General features: G+C 43.0%; 1 protein-coding gene and 1 long non-coding RNA gene across 5 annotated transcripts in view; both read right to left on the bottom strand.

Annotated features, from left to right (window-relative positions):
* Window positions 1–5,588, bottom strand: part of LOC308412517 — a 66,602-nt gene extending 61,014 nt beyond the window's left edge. Inside the window, exon 1 of the long non-coding RNA XR_013974586.1 lies at window positions 4,733–5,588. This is a non-coding gene — a long non-coding RNA (uncharacterized lncRNA). The remainder of the gene's footprint in view (window positions 1–4,732) is intronic.
* The window catches only part of LOC308412493 (uncharacterized protein), a 199,543-nt gene that overhangs the window by 171,739 nt on the left and 10,707 nt on the right, over window positions 1–17,097 (bottom strand). The window lies entirely within an intron of this gene.

Below are 17,097 nucleotides of genomic sequence, written 5' to 3'. Positions count from 1 at the left end.
ACAAAAACCTGAACACAGATATCTGACTACTCTTCAAAGAGGAGGGAAGTGGTATTCAAAGCACAGCTTCATATCAGATGGATTCTGCTAATTCCTGTTTTATCAGAGTCACTGTGGTTACAGCTGCTAATGAAACACTGTGGGAGGATTCACATGAGCAGCAAATCCACACCAACCACAAATCAACTGCAGGAACGTTCAAGGACAAAGACATTAGGGAATACAGTCAAACAGCAAAAGCTATATTTGATAAACAAATGTATCAGATTTAGCATATTTAAAATGTGCCTAATTTTGTGCTTAATGGTGTGCAAATCTTAATCAGAAAGAAAGTTATTGGAGTAAAATCAGAGTCAGATAAGCAGTGGCTGCAAAAGTTGAAGCTTTTGTGGAAACTCCTTCAGAAGCAGCAAATCATTTTGCTGCCGTCCTTTCATAATTGTTATTCCGTGTCTGAGATGTTAAAATGATACCACAGTCAATATCTGGCCTTCATCAACTTGTTGGGGTGAGATGTTTAAGCTTGTGTTTGTCAGTTTAATTCATTGTTATCTATATCTATATTATATATATCTATATATCTTTGTCTAAATCTATGCAGTATTCCCTCCATTATTGTGGAGGTTAAGTTCTGGGAACCCCAACAATAGGTTAAAATCCAAAAAGAAGAATCGACATGTTTATTCTGATATTTTTATATATTTTCAGCCATAAAAACCTTCCCCTCTTATAAACCCGTTCTTCTCTTTTAAACACACTTTGAGACGCATCCTTACATACTGAGTGAAAAGTTATCGTCTGAGTCCACCTGAGACAACCAATGCAACAAGTTGGTGAGGGGAGGAAGACACAATAAAGAAATGCTGTTGAAGAGAGCCGGAGAATAATAATAACTAATGATTAAAATGGAGACCGTTATCTAAACTCATAGTGAGTGAAGCAGCCCAGACCTGCTTAAAGGTGAACAGTTTTAAGCAGCTCATAACTGTAGAGAGGGATGCTGGATGAGATGACGTCACAGCTCTGCTAGGTCCAAACCTCGTCCATGATTAGCATCTGCACAACAACTTCATGGCATAAATAGATATTTTTTATTGACATATTGTCTGATGCTGAAATTTATTGGGATCTATTTCCATTGTTTACCTGACAACATCATACTTTATATTCTACCACAGCTGTTTTTTTTAATATATTAAATATTTCTGAAGAAGCTCAGCTCGAAGGTGACATAATCTGGAAATAATTTTTGGCCCAAAGTGGAAGATAAATGGGGGGGGGGGGGGGGAGAGATCCCTGTATTTTTAACTCCAGTGACCCTCCCACCTCACAGGGTTTCAAGTTTGCAAACCACAGGAGGAGGAGTGACTGAGAGCAGAGAGGAGGAGCAGAGATTCAGGGAGGAGCTGAGCTGTTACTGAACTATAGAAGAGAGAAAAACCTCCACATTCAACAGAGTTCAACACAAAACAAACTTTATGTTCCTCAACATGCTGTCATTACATCACTGTGTGTTTCCTCTGATTCTTCTCACTCTCACAGGTCTGCTCACCTACACAGGAAACTATGTTCAACTCAAATGATTCATTAACGTCCCCACATTTAATACTGTCATCTCATCTTTCAGGTGTGGGCTGTGAAGACCTCACTCCATCCAAAGATGAAGAGTCCAGTGTAGAAGGCAGCACAGTTACTCTGACCTACACTTACTCTAAAGGTGCTGCTAATTATTTCTTCTGGTATCGACAACATCCAGGAAAAGCACCTGAGCTCCTGATCTCACACTCACCTTCAGGATCAGTAGGAGAAGAAAAAACTCCTGGACTGAAGATTCAAGTGGAGGGAGAAGAAATCAAGATGAACATCTCCTCTGCTGCAGTGTCTGACTCTGCTGTGTACTACTGTGCTGTGAGGCCCACAGTGACAGGAAACAGCAAAACTTTGTACAAAAACCTTTGGAGCAAAGACAACAGAATACTCCACAACATCCACTAGAGGGAGCCACACACCTTTGTTAGGATACAGAATCATAACACAGCTGTGATGAAGAGCTTCAGGGGAAGTGAATGAGATGTGAGCCTCCTCCTCCTCCTGACTGCAGAAACCTGTCTGACTCCAGCTGTGAACATCAGACCAATCACAGCAAACTCGCAGTAAATTGATGTGGATTTCATCCTGACATATATACCTGTATACACTAGAGACGTAATCGTAGTTACTTGGATAAATTGTGTGTAATGATATATACTCATATATATATGCTTGCTCCCAATGAAGTGTTTATATAGGGGAGTGACTGCATGAAGCATTTAACCTGCATGTTCAAATCACATGACCCATATATTAAGGGTAAATATATCTACCATTTATTAGTGAAGAACTAAGATAAGATAGAACTTTATTAATCCCTCGGGTGGGTTCCTCTGGGAAATTTGGTTTCCAAAAGCACAGCACCGACAGAAGTTAGAGTTACAGAATATTATATATATATACACATATATAAATACAGAGACAAATATAAATAAAATATACAAAGGGGATAAATAGAATAAATAGGAATAAAAATAAAAAATAAAAATAAAAATACAAGTGAATTGCAAATTTCGAGTATGGAGTCTATTGCACTGTTGACTTTTAACAAAGGTATTGCACAGTGAGGTGAAGAGGCACTACAGCTTAGTTGTTCCCCCCTCCTTTGTCCTCCTGTTTCCCCTCCCTCTCCCCTCCAGAGAGGAGTTAAACAGTCTGATGGCGTGTGGGACAAAGGAGTTTTTAAGTCTGTTAGTTCTTGTCTTGGGGAGAAGCAACCTGTCACTGAACAGACTCTTCTGGTTGTTAATGGCCGTGTGCAGAGGATGCCTGGCATTGTTCATAATGTCCATCAGTTTCTTTAATGTCCTTTTCTCTGCCACTGTCACCAGAGTGTCCAGCTTCATGCCGACCACAGAGCTAGCCCTCCTGATCAGTTTCTCCAGCCTGGATGAGTCCTTCTTTGCTGTGCTGCTCCCCCAGCACACCACAGCATAGAAAAGTACTCCAGCAACCACCGACTGGTAAAACATCCTCAGGAGCTTCCTGCAGATGTTAAAAGACCTCAGCCTCCTGAGGAAGTACAGTCGGCTTTGGGCTTTTTTATACAGGTGCTCTGTGTTGCATGACCAGTCCAGTTTATTGTCCACCCACAGCCCGAGGTACTTGTACTTGTTGACCACCTCCACCTCCTCCCCCTCTATCTGAACCGGTAGTGGACCTTCTCTGGACCTCCCGAAGTCCACAACCAGTTCCTTAGTCTTTGAGGTGTTGAGTTGCAGGTGGTTTGTGTGACTCCATGCGACAAAGTTCCTCACCAGACTTCTGTACTCCTCTTCCTGATCATCCCAGATACACCCCATGATGGCTGTGTCGTCTGCAAACTTCTGAATATGGCATAATTCAGAGTTGTAGCAGAAGTCAGAGGTGTACAGGGTGAAGAGAAGAGGGGACAGCACAGTTCCCTGTGGTGCTCCTGTGCTGCTGACCACTGTGTCAGACGTGATGTCCTTCAGCCTGACGTACTGTGGTCTGTCGGTGAGGTAGTCGGAGATCCAAGCCACCAGGCAGGGGTCCACCTCCATCCTGTTCAGTTTTTCCTGAAGCATACAGGGCCGGATGGTATTAAAGGCACTGGAAAAGTCAAGAAACAGGATCCTGACCGTGCCTTTTCCCCCATCCAGGTGTGAGTGGGCTCTGTGCAGGAGGTACAGGATGGCATCCTCCACTCTGACATCTGCCTTGTATGCAAACTGTAGTGGGTCCTGGGCATGTTGTACCTGTGGTCGGAGGAGGTTGAGGAAGAGCCGCTCTAGAGTCTTCATAAGAATTTGTGCCATTTGTTATATGAACACATGTTGATCAATACTGTTTGAAAATGTAACCATGAGGATCAGTAAGAAACCTTTGATAGTGTTATGGTCCAACAAAACTGTTGAATAGATTAACTGATTAACTGCCTTTCTGTAGACATTCAGACTCACTTTGGCCATGAAACTGCCAAAATCAAAAAAACTATTTGTATTGTTTAAACTTACCTTACCTACCTGTCTTCCAGAAACAAAAGGAGGAAACGTAGTTTTACTTCCTGCTTTATAGCTTCTGCGTTCATCTGAGGTCACAGGATGAGACCAAGTGCAGAAGGGGAAGAATTTGTGTAATTTAATCAAGTTGATTTTAGAGGGTTTATGGAGAAATAGATTTATTGCATAATATGCATTGATTACACCAGTAAAGAGTAGCAGTACAGGTTTGAATATGATGTTCATCTACTGAGTGAAATAGTCCAGAGAAGAAATAGTTTGGTTAAGTGGACGATTTAAGCAGAAAACTCGGGCGTTTGAGGAGAAAGGACCAGGTCAGTGTAGCTGTGTGCACTTTGACCTTAATATTCTGTTGAGTTAAGTTTATTTGAACTGAGTTAATTATGAAGTTGAGTTTCTTATTTGTTTATGTAAATATTGTTTGGGTCACAAAATGGTGAATAAATCAGTTGCTACACTGGACAGCATCAGTCTCCTGCACTTCTTTGGTCACTTGAGTCAAGTCCACCCACATGGTGCCATATAAATTATACTGAATATAGTGTTTTCTACCAAGCAATCATACTACAACGGAGGCATCAGGGAGCAACCTGGGGTTAGTATCATACTCAGGAATATTTGGCATTCAAACTGGAGCAGCCAGGAACTGAACCACCAACCTTCCACAAACAAGTGAATCACCTCCCCGCCTGAGCTGACGTTCTCAGATAAAATGTTGATGTCACCTCTGCAGGTCGCAGACAAGTGGCTGCCAGAAATAGAGAAGTTTTACTATTTGGGGTCTTGTGAGGGGAAAATCTTCACAACTTCTAAAAGAAGAAAACTCATCTACCAGATCTTCTGAAGGTGATTTCATCAAAGACAAGATCTCCACTGAAAGCAGCAGAAAGACGTGCTGAGTGTGAAGCTGTCAGCAGGGGGAATAACACAGCGCTGTGAATGAGTCCTGTCACTGTGATCAGGCTCCTCCTTCTAATCCACCAACTTAGTGTTGATGAAGACTAAACAGAGAGATCACAGCTTCTTTATACTTGCTGTAGCTCACAGTTACTCTACACTGCAGATATGACGCCTCTGTTCATCTCAGTGCTGCTGGCTGCTATGTGCCTCGGTATGAACACAACTCTGTTTCTTTGATATCAACATTGACGTGATTCTTTAACAGCACACTGATACTGTTTGTTGGTGTTTTACAGAATGCAGAGCACAAAAAGACAACGTGCTGCAAGCAAAAGGAGAAGAGACTGCTGCTGCAGGAGGCACAGTGACACTTGACTGTCTCTATAACAGCAGCAGTTTATCAAATGATTATCTCTTCTGGTACAAACAGGATGGAAACAACAGCCCCAAATTCATCCTGAGTCGCTTTAAAGTTGGTGAGGGGAAAAACGAGGCTGGAGACAGATTTTCATCCACACTGGATTCCAGCATCAGATCAGTTCCTCTGAAGATCCAGAAGCTTCAGCTGTCTGACTCTGCTGTGTACTACTGTGCTCTGCAGCCCACAGTGACAGGAAACAGCAAAACTCTGTACAAAAACCTTTGGAGCAAAGACAACAGAATACTCCACAACATCCACTAGAGGGAGCCACACACTGTTAAACCTCTGATTCTTGTGTCATTGGACTGATGACAAAGACAACAGAGAAATGAAGCAGTAAAGATCAGAGACAGAGACAGAGCTGCTGTGGAAGCACAAAACTATTTGATTGGCTCAGCTATTAAACTGGCCCCGCCCACTGAAGTTGAGCTCATCCAATGACATTATTTGTTGGTCATTGTCCTGCAGTGGAAGAACATTGTTCATGTGCTGTCTGTCTGGCTTTAATAACTCCAAAGACATGTTGCTGCACCACTTTTTGCTTCTATCTCACATTATAGGTGAGTTTAAGAACAGGGATTAAAGTTTAGTTGAAGCTGCTGCATTAAGCAGATATACAGACTGCATTTCACTACTTTTCTTCTTTCTTTTTCCAGGACTAACAGCTGGAGACTCAATCACTCCTCAACAACCTGAAGTCACTGAAACAGAAGGAAAATCTGTCACACTCACATGTAGCTATGAGACGAGTGATAGTGTTGCTGTCCTTTATTGGTACAGACATGATTCTGACCTTCAGGCTCCTCAGTTTATACTCTGGAAAAGAGGGAGGCAGTGGTGAATATATCCCTGATAAACGTTATGACTCAGAAACATCTTCTACATCAACTAATCTGACCATAGCAGCCCTAACCCTGGCAGACACAGCTCTCTACTACTGTGCTCTACAAACACAGTGATACAAAGTGTAGAAGAGGCTGTACAAAAACCTGAACACAGATATCTGACTACTCTTCAAAGAGGAGGGAAGTGGTATTCAAAGCACAGCTTCATATCAGATGGATTCTGCTAATTCCTGTTTTATCAGAGTCACTGTGGTTACAGCTGCTAATGAAACACTGTGGGAGGATTCACATGAGCAGCAAATCCACATCAACCACAAACCAACTGCAGGAACGTTCAGACACAATAAAAACTGTCAAACATCAAAAGCTGCTCATTTACACTATTTTATATTTAGTGGATGAGGACATGCAGAAATGCAGCAGAAGCAAAATAAACAGAGTAACAGAGGTTTATCTCTTTAAGGTAAAATCTCTCACATGAAGCTAAAAGTCCAACCAGGAAGACCATCTCATGCTTGTTCCATTTATTCTCTTTGAACTCATCACATCAGATGATGATGCTCTCCTTCATCATTGTCCTGCTCTGGTACTTTGTGATGTTCCCCCTCTGGCAGGTCCAGACTCTCCTCTGTGCTTCTGCTCTGAACAACATTTCAGAGGGCCTGGCCTTCTTGAGGTCTCTGAGCAGGATCCTGGACGCTGCATCATCTGGTAACTCTATTGTGCTTCTGAGGACTTTATGTGTCCGAGTGACACAATGGTGGTTTCTGTTTTACTGGACTTGTGTGCTAACCACAGTATAGGTTATGCTTGACTCTGTAATTGCATCAACAGGTCTGCAGCAGTGTGTTCTGGACACTCTGGTGAAGAGAGGAGCTGAGCTGTCATCTGATCACCATCTGGGGGTGAGTTGAGTCAGGTGGTGGGGGAGAATGCTGGACAGGCCTGGCGTATCAAAGTGGTTCAGGTGATCTTCAACTCCCACCTCCAGCAGAGCTTTGGCAGCAGTCTGAGTGAGGCTGGGGACTCATTGCTGATGGGGCTGTGCAGAGCTTTGGCTGCAAGCTGGTTGGTGCTTGTAGTGTTGCTAACCTCCTAACCAGATCTCATTAACTCCTCGTGTTTTGGGGAATGAAAGGTCCAGCTGAAACATCCACTCTTTGTCAGATTGTTGTCTTCATTCTGGTGGTAATTCAGCTTTAATTTATGACTTATGAGTTTGTGCTTGTAGCTTCTGTTACCTCACCATGTTCTCTTGTGTCTGCTCATAGCTCTGTGGACTTGAGTTACCTGAAACCTGAAGGATTCTCTCATCGTCTGCTGTTTGGAAAGGACTGACTTGTAACAGAGCTGGAAAACTCACCTGCCCATCCACTCTCCACCCACTCAGCCTTCTGAAGCCTTCACTTACCTCCCTGACACAGGAACTCTAAAAGTGAAACACAAGAAAGGACTCTAATAAATACTATATAAGCAATTCTGACTGCACTGATACTCAGCAGTCGTTCTCTCGGGCAGTTCTGTGGTGTCTCCCTGCTCTGTCCCTCTGCAGGAAACCTACTTACCTGCCCCCCTGTCTTTGAACCTTCTCAAAATAAAAGCATGTAAAGCTTTAGCCTCATGTGGGCTGCGTTAGAGTCGATGCATTCCTGTAATCATGACACTGAGAGGTTGCTTCAGGGATTTAAATCATGTATTAATCCAGACCCTCCCAAAGTGTGAGGCCCGCCCCCTGGGGGGGGGGGGGGGGGGGGGGGGGGGCGCACAGAGCCATTGCAGGGGGGGGGGGGGGCGGTATGAAAAAGGGGGGGGGGAACAAAACGCTTGGACACTGCTAGCAGGGGGCGCCCACAGAAACGCAAAGCAGGAGATGAAGCATCGCTGAATATGTTTCTAAACCAACTTCATTCAAAGACTAGAAAATATGGTGAAGCAAATCTTCCCTTTGGTTTCACCTGCACAGGTGCCGAGGTAGGTCTCCCTGCAGGATTAGTTTCCCTGCATCGAGAGCAGCGCTGGGCTGTTTAAATCACAGACAGGATCCCACAGCTGTTTATGTTTTTAAACCCATTTTGCATTTTTTGAAAAATGTATTGATGCAATGTTGAATATTATTACACAGGAAAAACCAACTACATGTAAAATAATGACACCGTGACGCCTCTGCCTTTGTAAATGGAGGGACAGTAACTGCTGTAAAACCTGCAGACAGTCAGATTAACAGCATTGTGTCTCTATCATTCTGCAATTCATCTCATGTAAACAATAACGTGGCCACAGCGTGACGTGGAAAAAGGCTCATACCTTTAAAAAAAATAATCTCAGTTTTCGGTGATTCGAAACGTCGTTTACGTGGACGAAACAGCTGCGTGTTCAAAAATACCCGTGTAGGTGCGGACCTAGCGTAAAAGAGTTAGTAGTTTATTTTATTACTGCCTGTAATTTATTGCAGATTACTTGTATTTGCTTAATTGTTTACTAAATGTTTGAGGTGTGAAAGAAACCGCAATGGAGCAAAATATGGGCGTGTGGTTGGAGGATGTGTTTGTACGTGTGCGCGCGAGAAGGGGTGGGGGGGCGCGAACATTTTTCTTGTAAAACAGAGGGGGGCCCAGTAAAAACAGTTTGGGAACCACTGTATTTATCGTAGTGGAGAGAAATTAATATGAATATTTCCTGTGTGAAGATGATGGTGTGATATCAGGGCTGCCACATGAAGGGGCAACGTGAACAAGTTTATGAATACCTCAGAAAAAAAGCTTCAATGAGTATAAATGATCTTCTGATATTAACGATATCCTGGAACACCAACAGAGCAAACCCACAGAGATGCTCCACTGGAGGGCGACATCATCCAGTAGGCGGGGCTCTCCTTCTGCACTGTGTTCAACCATTGTGTCAATAATAAGTGCTGCTGTGAAGAGAACAATTCTCAGACTGAATGTTGAACATCAGCTAGTTTCTCCTGTTGATTTAAACCTTGTTGTACAGATGGAACATTGGCTGTGGATTATTCTTGCTGCTCTTTTCTTTGGTGAGATACAAACATCAACATGTTTCCTCTGCTTAAATAAATGTGTGAGTCTGATTAATGGTGAGTTTTTAATCATGTTTATTGATCCATCTCTTCCTCTGCATGTTCTGTTCTTCCTCAGAGTGTAAAGGAGAAGACAAAGTGATCCAGGAACAAGGAGATGTCATTGCTGCTGAAGGAGACACAGTTACACTTGGATGTCAGTATGAGAGCAGTGTAACAAATAATTATCTCTTCTGGTACAAACAGGATGGAAACAACAGCCCCAAATTCATTCTGAGTCGTGTTAGTGGGGATGATGGAAACACAGCAGACGAGTTCAAGGAGAGATTTTCCTCCACACTGGATTCCAGCATCAGATCAGCTCCTCTGAAGATCCAGAAGCTTCAGCTGTCTGACTCTGCTGTGTACTACTGTGCTCTGCAGCCCACAGTGACAGGAAACAGCAAAACTCTGTACAAAAACCTTTGGAGCAAAGACAACAGAATACTCCACAACATCCACTAGAGGGAGCCACACACTGTTAAACCTCTGATTCTTGTGTCATTGGACTGATGACAAAGACAACAGAGAAATGAAGCAGTAAAGATCAGAGACAGAGACAGAGCTGCTGTGGAAGCACAGAACTATTTGATTGGCTCAGCTATTAAACTGGCCCCGCCCACTGAAGTTGAGCTCATCCAATGACATTATTTGTTGGTCATTGTGCTGCAGTGGAAGAACATTGTTCATGTGCTGTCTGTCTGGCTTTAATAACTCCAAAGACATGTTGCTGCACCTCTTTTTGCTTCTATCTCACATTATAGGTGAGTTTAAGAACAGGGATTAAAGTTTAGTTGAAGCTGCTGCATTAAGCAGATATACAGACTGCATTTCACTACTTTTCTTCTTTCTTTTTCCAGGACTAACAGCTGGAGACTCACTCACTCCTCAACAACCTGAAGTCACTAAAACAGAAGGAGAATCTGTCACACTCACATGTAGCTATGAGACAAGTTATACACATCCAGAGCTTTATTGGTACAAACATCATTCTGACCTTCAACCTCCTCAGTTTATACTCTGGAAAGGAGCCAAAGACTTCAGTGGTTCTCAATATATTCCTGATAAACGTTATAACTCAGAAACATCAGATCGATCAACTAATCTGAGCATAGCAGCCCTAACCCTGGCAGACACAGCTCTCTACTACTGTGCTCTACAAACACAGTGATACAAAGTGTAGAAGAGGCTGTACAAAAACCTGAACACAGATATCTGACTACTCTTCAAAGAGGAGGGAAGTGGTATTCAAAGCACAGCTTCATATCAGATGGATTCTGCTAATTCCTGTTTTATCAGAGTCACTGTGGTTACAGCTGCTAATGAAACACTGTGGGAGGATTCACATGAGCAGCAAATCCACATCAACCACAAACCAACTGCAGGAACGTTCAGACATGAAGTTTTCTGTTTCTTTAAAATAAGCTTCAGTTTCTCACTGATTGAATTAAAACTGAATTATCTGGATGTTCTTTCACTCTATTTTTTTTTTTTTTTTTTTTTTTTTTGCCTGTCCCATTTGGTTCTTTAGCCATCAGAATTGTTGTCTGAAGACCAACAAGGATACCCAATGGATTTACTTTGCCAAATGGATCATCGTGGCATTGCCGTATTGGTCCATGTGGTCGATCTTTGTTTTTATTATTTATTATATTTTATTTTCAGATGTTACAGATGGGACAGACATGAGTGAGGGATAGGAAAGGGAGAAAGAAAGAGGAAGGAAAGGAAAAACAGAAGGGGAGAGGGACAGTGAGAAAGGGGGGGAGAAAAAAAATAAGAATCTCCTGGATCACCTGTTGAGAGAAGAATAGAAAACAAGCAAAAAAACAAAAAAAACCAAAGCAACATACTAAACACAACACCATCGCATTAATCTAGCTAAGTGTAAACAGCAGTAAATACTAAATATTCAATGTTGTTGTGCAGTACGCAGGACAGATGTGCTTCGAAGTAGTAGCCAAGAAAGGTGTAATTTGGGTCTACGAGCAGTGAACACCCGTGTGCATACCTGTGTGGATCAGCGTGCTTGTATTCCAAAGGTTTCTCCATGTAACGATCTGCTAGGGAGTGTGGGGGGGCCACAGCCCCGTCCTCCAGGGCATGAAGCAGGTATGGAGGAGATCAAAACTCCAGACATCCAGAGGCCCCCAGAACACAAGAGACCATAGAAGACCAACAGAGGGGCAGCCGCGCCACTGTCCCAACAAGAGCTGAGGAGAGTCCCAGATGAGGGCTCACTCAGCTGCCGCGGAGCAGAAGCCAGGGGGAGTTGCAGTGACGCACCCGTGAGCTCCGCCGGCAGCCAGCTGTGCCTGAGTGACCGAGCCCCAGGCCGAGAGGCCGGGGGCACCCCACCTCCGAAGTGGCCCGAGCGAGCCCCAGGCTCCAGGCCCCGATAAGCGGCCGCCAAGGAGTGAGCCGGTGTGTACCTGGACGCCCACCTCCAGACACAAAGAACCACCAACGCACCGACACCTGAGGGAGTCCGCCACTGGCAGGGGAAGTGGTGGTGGGTGGAGATAGGCCTCCAAACCTTGGAGGGCCTGAGATGTCCCCAGAGAGGTGGCGTCTGATACCCAACCTGACATATAGACACAGACATACAGGCACACACAGACACAAACATCTATTCCCACCCTCATGCTCTCATATGCACTCACTCCACACTCAACCAACGTGGAGACAGACATAAAGAGACGCTGTACACACGATCACACTCCCCAAGCGTACTCTACAAACCGGGTCTAGGTACCCTTGCCCCTGGAGGGGGGAACTGCACCCAGACCCAGGTGGTGTTACCCTTTTCCCTGCGGTGGGGAGAGGCAGACCGCCCCGACTCCGTAGCAGCAGGGAGGCCCCACACTCCAGACCGCAGTCGGACGGCCAACTCCTCCTCCTAGCCCCCCCGCTCCAGCAGGCCGCAGAGAATGGGGGTGAGAGAAGACTCCAAACCTCCCTCCACCCGCTCATTGTAGTGTTGATGCATGTGTGTTCTAAGGTGCAATTAAAACCCAGGAGGGCATGGATGTTCTTTCACTCTAAAACATTAGTATTTTGCTGCAGGGCGACTTGCATGTGACAAATAAAGGCTTTCTTGAATCTTGAGAAACAGGTGCAGCAAGGTATAATACACAAATATATGAGTGGAGTCTTATGTCCTGACAGGTGTGCTCTCCCGTCACAGAAAGAAGAGTTTCTGTACAGAGGAGAGTAGGAATCATTTCCTGATTTTCTTCTTTATGTCAGTGAGGTTGAATCAGCCTGAGGGAGAAGGAGTTCTGCTGCCTCTAAGGTTGAGTGGATCAGGTGTGATGGGTTGTCCATGATGGAGAGCAGTTCAGTAACCGCTGACCCTCACTGACTTAAATACATCCAAATTCTGACCAATCATGTTTCCAGCCTTGTGAAGGTTGTTGATCCTGATGTATCGCTGGCACTGCTGCTGCCCTGAGCTTCCTCTTGTACAGCATCACTGTTGGTCCTTCAGCCCAGTCTGTCATTCAGGTGAAAACCCAGGTACCTGCAGCTATCCACTGTTTCTGCTTCTTCACACATGATGCTGATGGGTCTATTTGCAGTTTTTATCCTCCAAAAATCAACCACCATCTCTTTTGTCTTGTTGACAAGGCAGAGCATCTTATAGTGAAGGAGGATGATGATACCTTAATGGTGACTCTTACTTATGGGGAAAGTGACAGTGAAACAGAGCTGACATGATTTATTCCGGACAGCTCCACAAAGTTCTCCACCAGCTCCCTGTACTCCAACTCCTGCCCATACTAAACACACCCAACTGCAGAGTCACTAAGACTTCTGCAAGTGGCACGTTTCACTGTTGTACTGGAAATCTGAGGTGTACACGGTAAACAGGAATGGAGATAGGACCATGCCTTATGGTGCCCCAGTATTACTGATCACCCCAGACAAAGAGCCGCTCAGCCATACAAACTGAGGCATCTCTGACAGATAATCAGCAATCCAGGAGACAGTAGAAGTGGTAACACCCATTCTGAGCAGCTTCTCACTCAGCAGAAGTTGTTTTATTGAATCAAAGCCACTCAAAAACAAAAGGATTCTCACAGTTCCACCAGTACCATCCAGGTGAGAGTCAGCATGCTGCAATAGGCAGAAAACACCATGACTCAATTCAATTTTATTTATACAATGCCAAATCATAACAACAGTTGAGTGTCGCATGAATCCAAACTGGAAGCTGGTCCACAGAAGAGGGGCCTGAAAACTGAAGGCTCTGCCTCCCATTCTACTTTTAAATACTCTAGGAACAACAAGTAGGCCTGCAGAGCGAGAGCGAAGTGCTCTAATAGGGTGATATGGTACTACAAGGTCATTAAGATAAGATGGGGCCTGATTATTTAAGACCTTGTATGTAAGGAGCAGGACTTTTTCCCCGTCTGCAAGTCTAAATATCTTTAGTCAAGATACTAACCCCATGGTGCTCTCCAATGCATCCATCTGTGTGTGAATGTTAGATAGAAAGATCATAGAAGTGCTTGTGTGATTGAGGCAAGCTATACCAGTCCATTTATCTAGAAGAGACACCAGTACAAGATAAATCTGCTCTCTCTTTCTAGTCCCTGTCAGGACTCTTGCTGCAGCATTTTTGGATTAACTGAAGGCTTTTTAGGGAGTTTTTAGGACTTCCTGATAATAATGAATTACAGTCGTCCAGCCTGGAAGTAATAAATGCATGAACTAGTTTTTCAGCGTCACTCTGAGACAGGATGTCTAACGAGCTTGGAAAGAAAAGAGTCTGCTTGAAGACGTTTCACCTCTCATCCGAGAAGCTTCTTTAGTTAAACTAACTGAAGAAGCTTCTCAAGCAACTTAAAGAAGTCCAGACACTTTTCTTTCCAAGCTCCTTAGACTACGATGACCTGGATGACTGAGAACCTTCACAGACATCTGAGACGGGATATTTCTAATTTTAGAGATGTTGCACGAATGAAAAGAAGCAGTCCTACATGTTTGTTTAATACAAAGATCCAACCATGCAAAATATGATTTTTTTTTTGCCATTTTTTAAGAGGTCTTGAACTTTTGATCATGATTGTGTGTGCATTGAAGGGCATATACTGGTAAAACATTACTCCAAGGTTCTTCACAGTGTTACTGGAGGCCAAGGTAATGCCATCCAGAGTAAGAAACTGGCTAGATACCATATTTCTTAGATTTTCAGGGCTGAGTACAATAATCTCAGTTTGATCTGAATTAAGAAGCATAAAATTAGATATCATCCAGGTATCTTATGTTTTTAAGACATTCCTTCAAATTGATTGGTGTGTGTTATCTGGCTTTATGGATATATAAAGTTGGGTTTTGTCTATATAGCAATGAACATGTATATTATGTCTTCTAATGATGCTGCCTAAGGGAAGCATGTATGGTGTAAATAGAATTGGTCGTAGCACTGAACCCTGTGGAACTCCATAATTAACCTCAGTGTGTGAAGAGGACTCTCCATTTACATGTACAAAATTGAGTCTATTAGATAGATATGATACAAACCACTGCAGCACAGTACCTGTAATACCTACAGCATGTTCTAATCGCTCTAATCCGATTGTTAAGTGATGACGTGATGAATCCTACTTCCGGGTCTAAAGTAGTCTGTGTTTAATATGGCTTTTGTGTTGTTAACATGTTTAATGTTTTGTATTTTCTTCTATTTGATCTCAAAAAGCTCCTAAAACAGTCAGTGATCCCTGTTGACCTCCCTCGGCTTTTATTACCGCTAATCATTTATTTAAGCTCAGTTTTTAAAACCTTAGGATGTAACTACAGCCCAGCCCATGCAGCAGTATATGAATGACTAACCTCGTATTGTGGATGGATTATCTCAGTTGTTCTCCTGGCTGAAGTTTGGTCCTTTTACAGCATCCTGCCATGCGATTACATTTGTTCTGACCACCGAGAACACTCACATTAACTTTCATCGAGTGGAAAAAAAGTTATCTTGTTTATATTATGCTAACATAGCTGTGTCGCTAGCGGTCACGTAGCACATCATTATATACCAGCTAGCCCAACTTCAGTAACCCTACAAACATCACTACTGTTTAGTTTTCTGTCTTCATTTATGCTGGAAGTGATAACAGAGCTGTACGTTTTAATTTGTTTCCAAAACCCCGCAGTCAGGACATGCTATATTGTATTTAGATAGAAGCTAGCGAGCTAACTCCCTGCTAACTTCTAACTCCGTTAAATGTCATAAATTCCGTTTTCATGGATGCCTGGATGTTAAACTCAATTGTTACACCTGGTAGAGCAGAACGCTGATCATTTTATTAAAGATGAAAGACTTTTGACAGTTTTTCAACTCTCAGTAATGCCATAGTGATCGTTTGATATATGGACCTGTAGCGGAGTTTAGGCCCAGACACGGCTAGTGACGTCAGACTGAACAACCGGATAGGATATTATGGTCGACAGTATCGAACGCTGCACTGAGGTCTAGCAGGACAAGCACAGAGATGAGTCCACTGTCAGAGGCCATAAGAAGATCATTTGTAACCTTCACTAAAGCCGTTTCTGTGCTGTGATGAGCTCTGAAACCTGACTGAAACTCTTCAAATAAGCCATTCCTCTGCAGATGAGCTGTTAGCTTTTTTATAACTACTCTTTCAAGAATTTTTGACCACAACCACAACAGGCTGGTAAGCAAACTGAACAGAGTCGAGAACATGTTTCACCTGCAAGATAAGTCAGGTAAGCCAAGCTTCTGGTGGGGTTGGAGAGCAGAAGAAAATTAATTGATGCGCACACAAAAAAAATAGCTCCTATATATTATTTTATATAATTTTCACACAATATAAACTTTTAATTCCACAAAACAGAAATTGTCAGCTATCAAATATGCGGCAAGTAAAAGAAAAACAAAAAAATCCAAAAAGCAAAAATCTGAACTTCAACAATGTTACGTCTGAAAGTTCAGGAAAAGGTTAAACCTATCTCACATGTAACAAACCAACACATTTTCAAGTGGTTTTTTTTCTTCAAGCTTGGCTTCCATGATAATATTTTTTCTGTACAAAGACTACAATTTCTGGCCCGTGTGAGTTTTCATGTGGCGCAACAAATGACTACTAGATATGAACATCTTCCCACAAGTTTTACAATGATACGGCCTCTCGCCTGTGTGAGTTCTTATATGCACCAATAAATGACTACTACATCTGAACATTTTCCCGCATGTTTTACAAGTATAAGGTTTCTCACCTGTGTGAGTTCTCATGTGCTTCAATAATGAACTATTACATGCAAACATTTTCCCACAGCTGTTACACAGATAAGGTTTCTCACCTGTATGAGTTCTCGTGTGCTTTAACAAATAATTTCTAGATGCAAACATTTTACCACATGTTTTACAATGATAAGGTTTCTCGCCTGTGTGAGTCCTCATGTGGATAGATAAAGAACTGCTACAGGCAAACATTTTCAAACAAGTTTTACAAGGATATGGTTTCTCACCTGTGTGAATTCGCCTGTGCTTCAGTGAATCGCTACTGTATGCAAACATTTTTCCACATGTTTTACAAGAATATGGTTTCTCACCTGTGTGAATTCTCATGTGGTAAGTCAAAGCACCCCTCTGAGTAAAACCTTTCCCACAAGTTTTGCAAAAATACGGTTTCTCACCTGTGTGAACTGTGTAATGTCTTTTCATTTCATAATTCTGCTTAAAAACTTTTCCACAAATCTCACATTCTAAAGACTTTTTACATTTGTCAGAGTTACACTGATTCTTCGACGTAGGGGAAT

Source organism: Rhamphochromis sp. 'chilingali' (genome assembly GCF_963969265.1).
Source record: "Rhamphochromis sp. 'chilingali' genome assembly, chromosome: 16".
In the NCBI taxonomy this organism is placed as follows: Eukaryota; Metazoa; Chordata; class Actinopteri; order Cichliformes; family Cichlidae; genus Rhamphochromis; species Rhamphochromis sp. 'chilingali'.
This window is presented reverse-complemented; position numbering and strand designations above follow the sequence as displayed.